Source organism: Chamaea fasciata, unplaced genomic scaffold (genome assembly GCF_029207755.1).
Source record: "Chamaea fasciata isolate MVZ Bird 193981 ecotype frontalis unplaced genomic scaffold, bChaFas1.0.hap1 SCAF_7, whole genome shotgun sequence".
In the NCBI taxonomy this organism is placed as follows: domain Eukaryota; kingdom Metazoa; phylum Chordata; class Aves; order Passeriformes; family Sylviidae; genus Chamaea; species Chamaea fasciata.
Genome location: NW_027094092.1, coordinates 38399193 through 38414309, shown reverse-complemented (window position 1 = coordinate 38414309; position 15117 = coordinate 38399193). Strand labels below are relative to the sequence as shown.

Sequence of the window (15117 nt, the reverse complement as noted above, 5' to 3'; positions counted from 1 at the left end):
CTTCCTTCCTTCCTTCCTTCCTTCCTTTTTACTATAATTTTTAAGAATCCAGGATTTAATTCAGATTAAGAATTAGGCTGAGATGTAGATATTTTACTTTGCCAGTCCAAGCACATACAACACAAACTGCTCAGTCACTCAGCAAGTAACAGAACAAACAGAGTTTACTCCTCTGGTGATTTAATCAGTGATGTGTTACACTACTGGAAAGAAATTTGGTGTTAGGATTTTCTTTTTTGGTTGGTTGGGGTTTTTGTTGTCTTGAAAGCAAAGTTTTGGATCAAGTCCAGGCAATTGTAACATACTGATTTTATCCTAACCAGTTGGCACAAGTATTTCAGGATATGGGGAGTAAGAAACTGTTTCTTCCAGAACATTCATTCTCACAGACCTTTCACTGTAACAAGTAATATTTTTATTCTATCTTTTTAAAAAGAATAACTTAAACTTAGATTATACTATAACTAAATGTTAAAAGATTTTTAACACAAAACCTGATTGTGCACAAATGGCAGGTGTATGATACTGCTCCATTTTCTTAATCTCTATTTTTAACTTAAAAGATAAGAATTCATGCTATACTGTGCCCGGTCCTTTGTTGCAAGACAAAGTTTTGCTAAACTTCTCTTCAGCTCTTCAAGCCTAGGCTTTGTTTGCAGTTCTCAACATTTTCAGTGACTAGGCCAGTTTCACATTGCATCAGTTCACCCACTTCCAAGAAAATGTTTCCAAAGACTGTGTGTACTTCTGAAAACATGAAGACTGAGGCACCACTGTTTTCTTTAATAACTGATGAAAATAAAATGTTAGTGATTAGAATCTATGTGGTTTTACTTGATTTGGACATATCCCACAGAATATTTTTTAAAAACCCCAACTAAAAGATCATCCATTACCAGTGGGTAATTTCCTGGACACCAAAATGCAAAACGTCCAAGAAAATTTTGCAGCTCCTCACGATTCTCTGTGTGTGGAACTGTGCACAGTAACAGATGTTTCCACTGCCACAGAATTCACTAAAAACTGCCAGGGAATTTGGCCCAGATGTGCTATAGAATTACAGTGACCCTGGTAATAGTGAAACTTTAAGAAGCAAACACCAGATGTCCAGTAAAATGGTTAAAAATGAGATCCAAAGCTTTTTTTTTACCACATCATCACAAACAAATACAGAGTGAATAAACTGAAAATCTAAAGTACTACTTTATTATTTGTCGTCTCTAAGATGATTCTACGTGCTTGACTGGCTGTGATATTGTGCCACTTGAATATAGTGTCTCATAGGAGAGCTGCATTCCCAGGGGCTTAAATAACTTTGAAAAATGAATTAATTAGACAGGTATATACATTAAACTTAAAACAAGGTTGTATTTTTCTCCTTAGCTCCTTTCTCTACTCATTTTGCTTGAAAAGTGGTTGTGGCTGTGTGGGTGCTGTGCTGCTGCCTTACGACAGCTTGTCTGCAGCCAGGATAAATGAACTGCTACTGGTGCCAGCTAATGTAGTTCTGCTTTAGCTCAAATGGTAGCAGACTCGAGCTGCAGTACCAGGGCTCCATGCACTGCCTCATTCTGTCTGTATGCACGGTAAATGTACTTCTACAAAGTGCAAGTATTCATTACATTATGAGGCACCGCTTTGTGGTTTCTAAGGGGTCCACGTAGGGCAGACCATGGAGACAATGGAATGCATTGCATTTCTCTTTCCACTCAATTGATTATTTATGAGTTTCTATATCACCGAGTGTAAGTTCTAGACATTCATTATCAGAACATACTTCAGCCATTTTTAAGTGTCTCTAAACAAACAAACAAACAAAAAAGTCTGTTAAAAACCCTGAATCAAAATGAAGTCATGAAAGGCTGGTTGTATTTGTTAGGGGTATAGATCTGTACAGGACAAAAGACATATATCAGTATTCATAAGTTAGATTCACTGTTTTTGCTTAAAGCCTGAATATAGCACTACCCGGCTCTGTTCTGTCTCTGGAAAACAAATGGTAACAAGATTTTTAACTTGGAACTGGGGTTGTAGCCTTCATAGATAAAAAAGCAGAAAAATATTAAGGGAGAACCACAGGTACAAAAAGGTCTTGGATGCTTAGAGAAAAAATTAAGAAATGCATAGTCTTTGAAAGCAAAGGGGTAATTATGTGCTCCAAAGTCTCTTAAAAAGTCTTTGCAAAAGATGTGGTATAAATGCTATTAATATAAAGAGGACTACTCTGACTTCAGTAAGAGGTGAATCACTGGAGAACTGTCCATAGCTCTGTTACTCGCTATCACATGAGAAAGGGTAAAAATTTGTTTACTAAAACATATGTTCTTCCCTGGAGGAAAAACTCATCATAAACCGACCAATGCATCATGACAGAATAAAAGTTAAGATAAATTACAGCTTTCAGAAATACTACCACTTAGCAATTTATGAGTTCTCCAATTTTTTATTTGTGCAGCTTTTTAGATGATCTTCAGCTGGCCTCAGGTGATATCCTTGTCTGAATTTTTGTAACCCAAAAGGAAAACTCAAGGCTGTTGACAACACTGCTGCGTTTTGCAGGGTTTTTTTGCTGTGTTGCCATTTTTACATAGTTTCACTACAAAATAATAAACTGTGTAGTTCTTCTTGAAATATAGACACACATTTTATTAAAAGCTCACTGACACTCATGGACTTTTCATTTTTACCTCATAGCAAAACAGAACTCATAAAAGAACCTACTGTGTTGTGTATCAGGACTGATCAAATTGGATGCTTTTTTTTTTTGGAGCATTGCCTATGGATGACCGGCACTCCAAACGACTTTACCCTGTGTTCCTTCAGGACCTGCTACAATTACAGCCCAAATCATTGCATTTGGAGCTCCCTGCCCACCCTCATCTTGCGAAACTGCTTGCAGCACAGACTTTCTTGTCTTACACATCTGTTTGCAAGGAAGCAGCCTGCTACTCAAGTTAAGAAAACATAGATGTGTTCTTATGTCTTTGCTGGCTGATCTGCCCATAGGTAAGGTTTTCACATGTCTCTATATCAACTCTGTAGAATACCAGGCAATCAGTGAGTCATGTCTAGTGCTGTTTATATCAACTTTGTAATGCTCTCTGATGATGGTGAAGAGGGAATTAGTATGGTTGCAAATTGCAGTGACACTCAGATGTGAGATCATGGCAAACAATGCTGCTGTAGAGGTGTAATGGTAATCTCTGGCTAATCTGTCTGAATTCTAGGTCCAGCACAGAGCTGGTTACCAAGCAAGGTTCATGGCATGTTTGTGAGTTACAAAGGAAAAAAGATTCTCTTCTGGAAACTCAGAGAAAATTAGAGATCTAGAAGAAAAGCAAATTTGGTCAAAAATTACTTTCTTTTTGACATGTTGGTGGTTATAAAGGTACTTTTATTTGAAGTCATAAAATGCAGAAAGTTTTGAAACAAAAAATGACACTGTAGACTGTAAAATAGCACTTGTTGAATTTACTTGAATTGCTATATGAAATGATTTGTTCGTCTTTTCAAAGCAAAATACCTTTCATGCTTTCAAAAGTAACTCAGGAGGAAGGGTTCATTTGTTTAGTTTATTCAATGCCCAAGTGGCAAAATTTCTTTTCTGCAGAAGAATTCAAGTTGTGAAAAGTGCTGGATCAGAAGAGTATATTGAGAAAAAGAAAACATTTCAAAAGAGATGTTCAGGTTAAACCTGCTGAGGCAGGTCTGCTGCTCAAAGAACACATTGCAAGCTTTTTTAAAAAATAAATAATCCAGTACAAACTGCCACATCACCAAGAAATAGACTCCATTACTTTTTAAGAAAAATTCTGTCAGGTTTCTTTACAGATGTCTATGCAGATGAGGACACTGTTGGCAGGTAAGACAAGACTACGTAAAACAAGAGTAGCTCACTGAACAATAAAAAGCAATAGTACTAACAATTAGGATAATTACCAATTAATAATATTTAGGACAGCAACTTCTACATTATTCTTTGCACATCTGCCTTGCCTGTTGATTTGGTCTCAAAAATTATTTGCATAACTCTGCATCACAATCTTCTAGCAGGATTTTCATCATAAAGGTATATCCCAGATTCAAATCCTTGAAAAATCTGTTTCTAATAGTTTAACAGTCAAAATTTGTTTAGAATACTTTGGTAAATCTTTGGTAAATCTTCTTAATTTCTCAGTCATTTAACCCTACCTTCCTGGTCCTTTTCGTCTTAGAGAAACTCAGAGTCAAGGTTAGTCAACTTCCAAAGTAATCACATGACATAATAGTGCTTTATGCTGTAAATTGTGCAAGAAGGACAAGCAAAATGTCATCATAGTGCGGGACTCTCATGGTACTGATGGTAGAATCTGTTCGAAAACATTGTTGCATATTGACTGGAAAGGGACCTTTCATGTTTAAAATGTACTGTGATTCAAAAAAAAAAAAAAGTTTGTATTAACTGTTAACTCTTTTTGTTCTTAGATGAGAGTAACACTGAGGAAAATGTATTAATCCATAAGGTACTTTTAGGATGTTTTAGGTGCATGAGGAGTAGGAGATACCCTTTTGGGCGTTGCTCCTGCATCCATGACTGTCAGTGTGTAATGTAGATTTTCAGATGACAGTTTTCTTAAGCAGTGTAACCTGGACTGGGATGAGCTGTCTGGAACAAGGGGCTGGAGCTGGGTTTCACACCTGTACCCACACTGTATCACACTGCACAATGGCCCTGCAAAGGGAAAGGAAAAGATCTGTGACACCCTCTGTACCTAGGGACAGTAGCTGTAACTGTAGGAAATTTGTACTTTCCAATAAATTATATTCTTGCTCCCAAGTACTTAAAACTTTTCTGATAACTTTCAAATAATAGCATCCATATTTGATGACAAACACAGTTATTTTTCTGTCTTTAGGCAGGTGGTTGCCATTCATACAAACTTCCTCACACATCTGAGTAGTAATGCCTTTCACTCCCATGGTATGTCTAGATCCCACAACTGCCTGCCAGGTGGAAATGCAAGTGCCAGTATGTGTATGTGTTCATGGTGCTGTACACTGCCTGAATAGTGCTACAAATTCTGCACACTTAGATCTCAGGGGCATATAGCACTTTTGCTCTCTAATGGTGCAACTAACAATAGTGTTGCTCTTACAAAATCAGGGATCTTTCCTTATTTTCCTGCTACGGGTACTGTAAAGGGAGTAAGAAACACCCCAAAGGTCAAGATGTTAAAAGATGAAACCAAATTGTTAATTTATGTTTGGATATATTTAATGATGCTCTATTCTTTTTAATGCTAAAAAGGAGTAGTTGTGAGCTTGTTTGAAAATTGAGAAAATTATGCATGATTTTTTTGTTTGTTAAATATACTATATAACACCACTACTGGCCTAGTTTTACTTTAGACTTTGGGAGGCGGATGTTTATGCATTCAAATAATTGCAGACAAAATTTTGCACCTGCAGTTATGCTTGCCTGCAGTTCAGTTCAGTTTAAGTATCTACACCACTGATTGCATCTGTAAGTTAAAAACATCTAAGTAACATAAATTACGAGCACAAATAATTGCAGGTGCAAAACTCATACAAACACAAAATGATCTCTGAATGTTGGTCTTCAAAATCTCATTGTGAGTTATTCACTGTATCGTGAACCTAGATTCCTCTGGGAGAGTCGCTAATCTGTATAATGACACTGAAAGCCTCTTGAATCTCATATTTAACTAGCAGATGGGAAAGAATACATGGCGTCATAACTCCCTAAGGATTATGCATGTGGATATTGAAGAGTATAACTTATTCCAATGAAGGCTAACATTAACTTGCAATCAAAAATTTCCTTCCTGAGCCACATTTTTTCTGATGGAATTAAAACAAATTAATGTTGTATTTTTATGAAGTCACAACCAATTTAAGTAGAACACATTCCCAGGGCAAGCACAGATATTTTGCTCATCTCAGGACTTTTCATTTAATGAATCACAGCATCATCTTAACACAGAGAAATGCTGTCAGTCTTTTCCAGAAAACACATCTGATTATCCTCTCTGTGACTTTCATTTTTTATTGTCAGATAAAGATTTCTAAGCACATCTCCCAAAACACCTATTTTTTTCCCTCTAGTATCAAAACTAAAAATCATTCTCTTGCATTCTTTAACTTCAATAGACATAGGTGTGGAGCTACTCTAAAACAGTGACCGCTTCCTGTCTTACCAGTTACGGCAGTACTGTTGGCAAAAGGGGAAAATAACCCATAAATTCTCTTCTAGTGTTTGAACAACTAAAACTCCTTCTGAACAAATGAAACATTCTGCCAATCCTGGCAATTCAAAATGCAATGAAGAATTTTTCTGTTTCAGAAGCTCTAGGCAAAGCTGTTTTGGCATGTCTGTAGCTTGTTCCTCTTGCAAACAAAGGGCAGCTAGAGGGAAAGTCTTTGGGGGAAGAAATGCTGTCAGTTGTAAGAAATGAGACGTGTAGACCAATTCTACAGCCCAGCTAGTGATTACATGCAGGTAATTTTGTAAGAGCCTAAACCAGCTGCCAGTGATAATAATGCTGCGATTTGCACTGATTTCAACAGGAAATACATCAAACAGACCAGCTTAAGTCTTCTCAGGAGCATGGGCCAAACTGGTACTTTGTTCACTGGTGTTGGGGCCAGACCAGAAGGAAAGTGCTCGGAAGGCAGAGGCAGCGGTGGCAGAGCCCTGCAGAGCAAGCGCTTTGCCGGCCTGGCAGCAGGGGAGCAGCAGAGGTGCTGCAGGAGGGGAGCAGCAGAGGTACTGCAGCTGTTAAGGTCTTGCCTTACTGCCAGCCAGTTCCCACCACGCTCCAAGGCAGCCCCATTACTCCCTGGAAGCAGTGCCAGCTCAGCTTCACAGCCCCTCAGCACCTGCAGAGTAAAGGGCAGAGGTGTGAGACTATACATTTTTAAAAATCCAATATAATTTAGTTCACATTGATCTATTAGACAAGCAGTACACAGTAACAATGTACCACTTAAATAAATAATTTCTAATCATCCTCGGGGACAAAAATCCAGAAGATGTCCTTTTTCCACGCATGGGAAACTGTTGAGGCTACGTCGTGGGTTACAATGCGAGGGTACACCTTCACCTTCCTAGATTAATTTTTCTTAGTTTCTTGGGTATAGCAAAACACAGAGAGCATGTGAGAAATATGTAAATTGTATATAAAAGTAAAAAAGTATAAAAGACCATCATTTGAATAGAAAGAAATTTTAACAAATACTCCTTTTTTAACTCTCACTTTTTACTGCCACAGACACAAGCAAGAATGGAAAAGGTTTCATCTTCCAGTTTCTTGAGGGATTTATATTTAGGTGCATCCTGTAACTCATACAAATTCAGAGTGTGGCTTAGAAAGCCAAAAAATTAGCAAGTGTTTTGACCCAGAGATTGAGACATGATTAAAACTCTTGGAAGACTCACTTCTCAGTAAGAATAACAGTCACATGGATGATGGATCATAATAACTTCATAATCTGACCCACATGCAGTAAATACAGTGATGACTGTCATTTTGAATAAGTGAGGGGGATTGAGGTTGATTATTAATCCATTCCTTGGCCAGTCTCATTGCTTCTGAGCCAGCTCCTCCAGTATTAGTACTTTCTTGAAGCATCTTAATAGCTTTCACCGACAGCCGCTTCCTTTTTAACCAGTCACTTTTCATACAGAGTGATGTCCTAACTTCTTTGACAGATTTCTTTCATTAATTGGTCTGCTTCTAGTATAACTATAGCTGGAGGCTTGGTCTTCTTTTAGCATGTAGTGTAACAATGTTACTACAGGCACAGGGTAACATATAATTCTATTTTACTTGCTGCAAAAAATATTTATGCTTTTCCTTAATTCCCATGTGTTGCAATGAAAGCTTCATAAAAAAGAAGTGAAATATGCTATGAAAATAAGGACCTAGTATTTAGTGCCAGTGTCTAAAAAGGCAGGTATCTGTATAGCAGATACAGAATAAATAAAGAAATAGAGTTGTATAATAGAAATTCAGAAGCCAGCTTAGCTAACTGTGTCATTGATAGGTTTGTATGGGGTTCCTGGAGAGACATGTATTTAACATTTGCAGTAGGATAATATACATAACATACTTCACAAGAAAAAAAAAAAACTTTTTGAAAAGCAACAGTGTCCAAGCCTGATTTTCTGTGAATGTGTCCAATCTTTTATATCTTCTCAAGTATGGCAAACTCTGTGCTACTTGTCCCAGAATGGCACTCGGCCTTCCCTGTAGCATACCTCCTCAGCTGGGCAAATGGTTGTAAATTCTGGCATTGAGGGTGGACTACATGTGTGAACTGGTTAGTGCCTTGCAGCTCTCAAAATAAATGGCTAAATATAAGTCCCTCCTTCTCAGCAGTAGATACTTATTTGTGCCTGCCTTCACTAAGCACTTGCTTGTTTTTCTGAAACTTCTGGGAATTTAAAATCTTTTAAATATCCAGCTAGGTCAACACAAAGATCACTTCACACTATAGTTATGTTAAAGTAATATTGTCCTGTGTCCAATTATTTATTTTGCATTAGTAAGAAATCCACAACGTGCTACATAGAATGAAAGTGAAAGATACCTTTTTCCTGATATATATGAAATTTTAAACAAATTTAATTATATTTAGACATATTTTCTTCCTCTTTTTGAACACCCACCTTTTTACCAATCATGCCTTCAAAATTCCTTCCCTTTGTTTAAATAAAACATTTTGTAAAATCTGAAGGTTGTGCATTTGTTTCATGTAACTGATGTGGTCGTGAAAGCCAGGTCTTTTATTTATACTTGGGATAATGGAGAGGTAATGAAAGCAGAATTTGACCTAAGAGGTTTTTTTGTTTCAATTATAAAACAATGCGGGTAAATGCCTTGGGTTTGACAGCAACAAAAGAAAGGGAATATTGTGCTTATGCCTTCAATCAGCTTTATTAGATCCTTAAAGGGAAAATTATGTGAAAGGCAGAGGAAGAAAACAACAAGCTAAGCAAGATCACAATTTCAGTATAATTCAGAGAAAAAAACTGATTTATGTTGGTCGTGTTGCCAGGGTGAATGACTCAAGGCTTCCAAACAAGAAATGGAAACCAGAAGGATAGGGAAAGCCTGCAAGAACAAATTGAGAAGATGTGATTGACTGTAATGTTTCAAAATCAACTGCTGTAAAGATGAGTTTGGGCTCTTGCCCAGAATACAATTGAATGGTGATGTTCATTTAGATCCTTAATGCTGAAACAAAATAAGATGTAGCTGTGTTTCTGTTAGAAATTTATTTGTTCTTTCCAGTGTCTCTAGCTAGGGATATGATGTCATCTCCTCTTTCTTCTATCAAACCCTGCAGTGATTGCTGTTGCTGCTGTTTCATAATTTTTCTGAATACCAGTTTTTTGAAGGAAGGCTTGAGGTCCAGGTGATAATATCTCTCAAATGTGAAATGTCATCACTGTTCATTGGATGACTTTGAAAAATTTCATACTCTGTGAGCAAATAGTCCAACTCAATTGGCCAAGCAAAACAGAAGTATAAGACGGTTATGTATGTACTTTTTGACTGACAAAGCCAGTCAAGTTGTTGTTACTATCATGCTAGGTTTTTTAAATTAAGTAAATGGTTCATTCTGCAAAGATTGAAGTAACTATCTTTAATGGCTACAATTTGTAAAACGTTATTTTTAAAAGTCAGGGGCAGCTGCTTGTTCTCCACCTCAGGCACAGAAGGTTTTAAAAGCAACTACACTTTATGCAAAAAATTAGTCAGTTGACAATAGGCAGTGATGGGATGGGATTGTCTTCTACTTCCTCCTTTCATTTATTCCTTTCATCTCACTCACTGTGCTTACTAACCTTTTTTCTGTTTCTATTTCAAATCAGGAAGGGGAAAAAAAAACCCTAAACCACAGCTCATAATTAAATACTGAGCTAGTTCTTACCATGTTTACTGAATTACATATTGCATATATGGATGTATATCCTCAAAGTTTCATGTGTTTTTGGATTTCTAAACTTAATGTGTTCCATAGGAATAGACCTTAACTCCTTCTTGTCTGTTTTCCATGAAGAGATTTATTTCCACAAAGAGGAAGGAGGAATAAAGCAGTGAAAGCCATTTACAGATCCCTTTACATTTTAGGGATTCATAGAACCATGAATACAGTTGCTCAGGTCTGCACATTCTCCTAGTTCACAGTAGAGGTTCCTCTGGAAGAAAATCTCCAGTATCAGCCTCACAATAAGCAGATCAGCCTGACCTCAGGTGCAGAGTGGTATCTTTGCACACGTATCTTTGCTGCAGGGTGGCTGACCTGGGTAAAGAGGGCTTTAAACCAGGAGCCCTGTGGGAGAGGGACAGTTATCACAGCTCTGAGGGAGTGATGGAGAGGCTGCCAAGCAAAGTGCGTGGGATGATGTAAACCATGAGGAACACAACGTGAATGAAACAGGGCTCAGCTGGGGTCACCTCAAGCATTTGCATGAGAGGAAGTTTCTGTGAAAAGTCTGCACACCAGGGCACACAACATGGGACATAAACATGAGGAACTGGACATCTGTGTACAGCTGCAGGGATAGGATCTCATCAGGATCCCAGAGATGCGGTGAATGGACTGAGTGCTGCTGTGGAGAGATACAGACCCTTTAGGAAGGGCTGGCCAGGAAGACAAGGAGGGAGCAACTGGAATGCATGGAGCTCTGCCTGAGATGAGAGCTTATGGGTAAGGATTAAAAAGCAGAGTGATAGTGGTGAGCTGCCTCACCTGGAACAATAAGCAGATGAGGCCCTGTAGGGACAGCCAGAAGCAGCCTGATATTTGCAGACCCTGATCCTCAATGGGGACTTCAACTACCTTGATATTGTCCTGGGGGGACAATGCTGCAGGGCATAAGCAATCCAGCAGCATTAATGATAACTTCTTGATACAAGTGAAAGAGTCAATGAGAAGCGTTCCATTGGAGTTCTAATGCACAAATGAAGAAGGCCTCACTGGGGTGATAGTTGAAGTGAGTCTTGGTTGTTGTGACCACGAGGTGGTGGAGTTCAGATCCTGAGAAGAGGGAGCAGGGCAAAAAGCAAGTTCGTAGCCCTAGACTTCAGGAGAACAGACTGTTGCTTATTCAGAGGTCTCCTTGGAAAAATTTCATGATAAAGGACTCTGGATAGAGGAGAGGTGCAAGAAACCTGCATAATATTCAAGGATCACCTCCACTCAAGCCCATGCCAGCATGCAGAAAGTCAGGCAAAGATCCCAAGAAGCCTGTGTTGTTGAGCAAGGAACTCCTGGCAAAACTCAGTCATAAAAAAGAAAGCATACAGAGGGTGGAAGCAGAGGCAGGTAATATTAGAGGATTATGGAGGCAGCCTGAGCATGCAGAGACTTGGTTAGGGAAGTCAAAGCCTACCTGGAGTTGAGCTTGGTACAAGATGTCAAAACTTCTGCAAGTACTTACTGAGGTGGGTTGAAAACTGGCTGAATGGCCAGACTCAGGGGGTGGTAGTCAGTGGTACAAAGTCTAACTGGAGGTCAGTAACTAACAGTGTACCCCAGTGGTCAGTACTAGATCCAACTCTTCTCCACATCTTCAATAATGCTCTGAATGATGGGGCAGGGTGTACCCTCAGCAAGTTTCCTGATGATACAAATGTGGGAGAGTGGCTGGTGTACCAGAGGGTTGTACTGCCAGTCGAGTGAACCTTGACATGCTGGAGAAACAGTCTGACAGGAACCTCATGAAGTTCAACAAGAGGATGTGTGAAGTCCTGTGTGTGAGGAAGAATAATCCCACACACCAATATTGTATTAGGGGCCAATCAGCTAGAAAGCAGTTTTGCAGTGTGGGACCCGTAGGTCTTCATAGACACCAAGCTGGGCATGAGCTAGCAATATGGCCTGAAACCAAAGGGACTACTGATATTCTGGGGTGCTCTAGCAGGCTGCTTTAGCTGCCAGCAGGTAAAGGAAGGTGTTACCTTCCTTCCCCCCTACTCAGCACTGGTTAGACCACAGTGGGAGTGTTGGGTCATTCTGGGCTCCCCAGTACAAGAGAGACATGGGCACAACACAAAGAGTTCAGTTAAGGGCCACTAAAATGATTAAAGGACTAGAGCATCTTTCATATGAGAAAAGACTGAGAGACAGAACTGTCTGGAGGAGAGAAGGCCTAGAGGGGAATCTGATCAATGTGCACAAGTACCTAAAGGAAGGGTGCAAAGAGGATGAAGCCAAGCTCATTTCAGTGGTGCTCAGTGACAGGAAAAGAGGCAATGGACACAAAGTAAAGCACAAGGGAGTCCATATAAACATCAGGAAACACATTTTTACTGTGAGGGTAACCGAGCACTAGCACAGCTGCCCAGAGAAGGGATCTCCTTCCTTAAAGGGTAGTTGTTCTTTGAAGGTACTTAGAAGCTGTCTGGACATGGTCCTGGAGAACTGGCTCTAGGTGGCCCTTCCTGAGCAAAGGGTTGGGTCAGATCTCGGGAGGTCCCTTTCATCTTCAACCTTTCTGGGATTCAGAAGCAAAGGATAATTGCTTTTCATATTTTCAGTCCCCATTTCTTTAGAACTTTCAAATAATCCACTGCCTGGTCTAATGGTGACCTGAATCACTGCTATTTTGACTTTGACTTGTGGTTTAATGCTGGATTGCTCTTTTGAGGCTACTATATGCCTTACAAGATTGCTAAGATGACAAATGTATTGCTCAAATTCCTTGTATATCCTTCCTCTCCACATTCTCTCTGAGATCCTCATAGACTGTGGAAATGTTGCAAGGTCTATATATGCAATGGCTGCATGCATTTTGAGTATAGAAAAAGGCAGCCTAGAAAAGGAACTTGTTGTACTGTGTAAGGCTGGGCAATGCTGCTGTGTGTTTTTAAAACTGATTTGTTGCTCTACACTGTATATTTCTCTGCTTAAACATCTCCTACTAATGAAAAAATCCAGATGAAGACTGACTCTCACTTTCTGTAGTGAGAGATACACCAGTGAGTAAAGCAGTGGTGGACATTAATTTTCCAATTCCAGTCATGTGGAGTAGTAGAAATTGCAAGCAGGATGCCTGTTTGTAGATATGTTTGCAGGGGTTTAGACTGAGCTGAAAGAAAGAAAGTGTTTACAGGGATCTGTGTTCTTGTAGCTGATCCTACTTGGATCTCACTTTTGGTTTGAACTCACATTAAAATGTACAAATCACCTTCTTGAAGTTATTTGATATTTCAATTGCTTGCTGAATCAGCAATATGCTCTGTATATTTATGAACCATTAAAGACTAAAACGGGCCCAGGACTAAGAATAAAGATCAAGACCAGGCTGCATGGGGCTCACAGTAATCTGGTGTAGTGGAAGATTCCCTGCTTATGGCAGGAAGGTTGGAACTAAATGATTTTTAAGCTCCCTTCCAACCATACAATTCTGTGTTTCTCTGATTGCATGATTCTATGGATCCAGTATATTCATATTGTTTTATCCGTAACTATAGGTATCTATAGGTATACCCATATCTATATTAATAGATATATACATATATACTTCTATATTTATGTTTGGAAAGCAAGACTTTGGGGAAATTTAAACATCTGATGACAAATGAATTCCTTAATCTCTTACTTTTCAGTATTTTGTCATGAAACCATCATTGTATTAAATGCTCAAAGTGTCCTTTTGTCATGGACTGGAGTTCATCCATTGCTTTCTTCAGAGTAAGGATAAGCAATATGCCCAACTCGGAGAATCTTACAAGGCCTAAATTATTTTATTTATATTAGAGAAGCCAAATCAGAGAACTCCAGAGAAACATTTGAAGAAGTGGAGAAAATGATATAGCATTTGTAGTATTTTAAATTCACATGGAGAATATGAAATTCATTGTTTTCTTTTGACATGTAGAGATTAAATACAGGAGAATCTATTGTCATTCATGTCTCTTACACACGCAGCAAAAATATTCCAAATAATAGACTGCTTTAGAAAAGTGAATCATCACATTCCGACATCACCATCTTTCAACATTTTTAAACACATTTTAAAATGCTTTGCTTAAAGTTTTTGTTTGTTTGTTTGTTTTTGTGTAGACAGAATCCTCTTACCTGAATAAATGTGTATACATTTATTCTGAAGATGGATAAATTGTAGCATATATTCTTGTTGGCTAACAAGGTAACTTATGACTGTAAGCTAAGACAGGGACAATGCTAATTAGGTATTGAAAAGCTTATTTTCACTATTAGAGTGGTCAGACTTTGGAATAGTTTGCCCGGAATGGTGGTGGAGTCACCATCCCTGGAGCTGGACAAGAGGGATCTGGGTCTGGCATGGGATGATGTGGTTTAGTGGTTTAGGGATAACAGTGATAGTGCTGGGTGGATGGCTGGATGGGTGATCTTCAAGGTCTCTTCCCATCTTGATGATTCTATGATTCTTCTTGGTGATTCCTTCAGATCCCTTTCTAAACTCTCACCATGCACTATCGAGGTTAGTGTGCAGACCTAGCAGACAAGGACTATATCCATTTCTACCCCACATGGGGACTTTGAAAACTGCTTGTCGTTAAAGCTTTCCCAAGACCCAGAATCCTGTATCTACACGGAGCTTGTAAGCAGAGCTCAGGCGGCCTGCGAATGCCTGGTGTATTGGCATGTAGCAGGCTCTGTGTGTGTGTGTGTGTGTGTGTGTCTGTGTGTGTCTCTGTGTGTGTGTGTGTATATATGTGTGTGTATATATATATATGTGTGTATGTATATATATATATATATATATATATATATATATATATATATATATATAAACACACACACAGTGACAAGGTACTGCCCAGATTTTTTTTTCCAAGATTAAATACATGCTTTCTGTCATGGATCTCTAAATAGTTAACTTGAGTTAAAACTAAGTTGCTAAAAGAAGCAAACTTTGTATATTTTGAGTCACGATTAAAACTGTAAAATATGTCTGACCTAGCATCTGAAGATGAGCAAGCGGTGTTTTAGTATGCGACTTGCTGAAGTCACAGTTTTTTCCAAATTTGTATTTTGTGATTTTCTGACTTCAGTTGTTAATATAAATATTACTGTGCTAAGCAAATAAAAACAATGAAAAAATACTTCATTTACATT

At 38.6% G+C, this 15117-nt stretch overlaps 1 protein-coding gene across 1 annotated transcript in view; it reads left to right on the top strand.

Annotated features, from left to right (window-relative positions):
• Positions 1 to 15117, top strand: part of SLC25A21 (solute carrier family 25 member 21) — a 235563-nt gene that overhangs the window by 198341 nt on the left and 22105 nt on the right. The window lies entirely within an intron of this gene.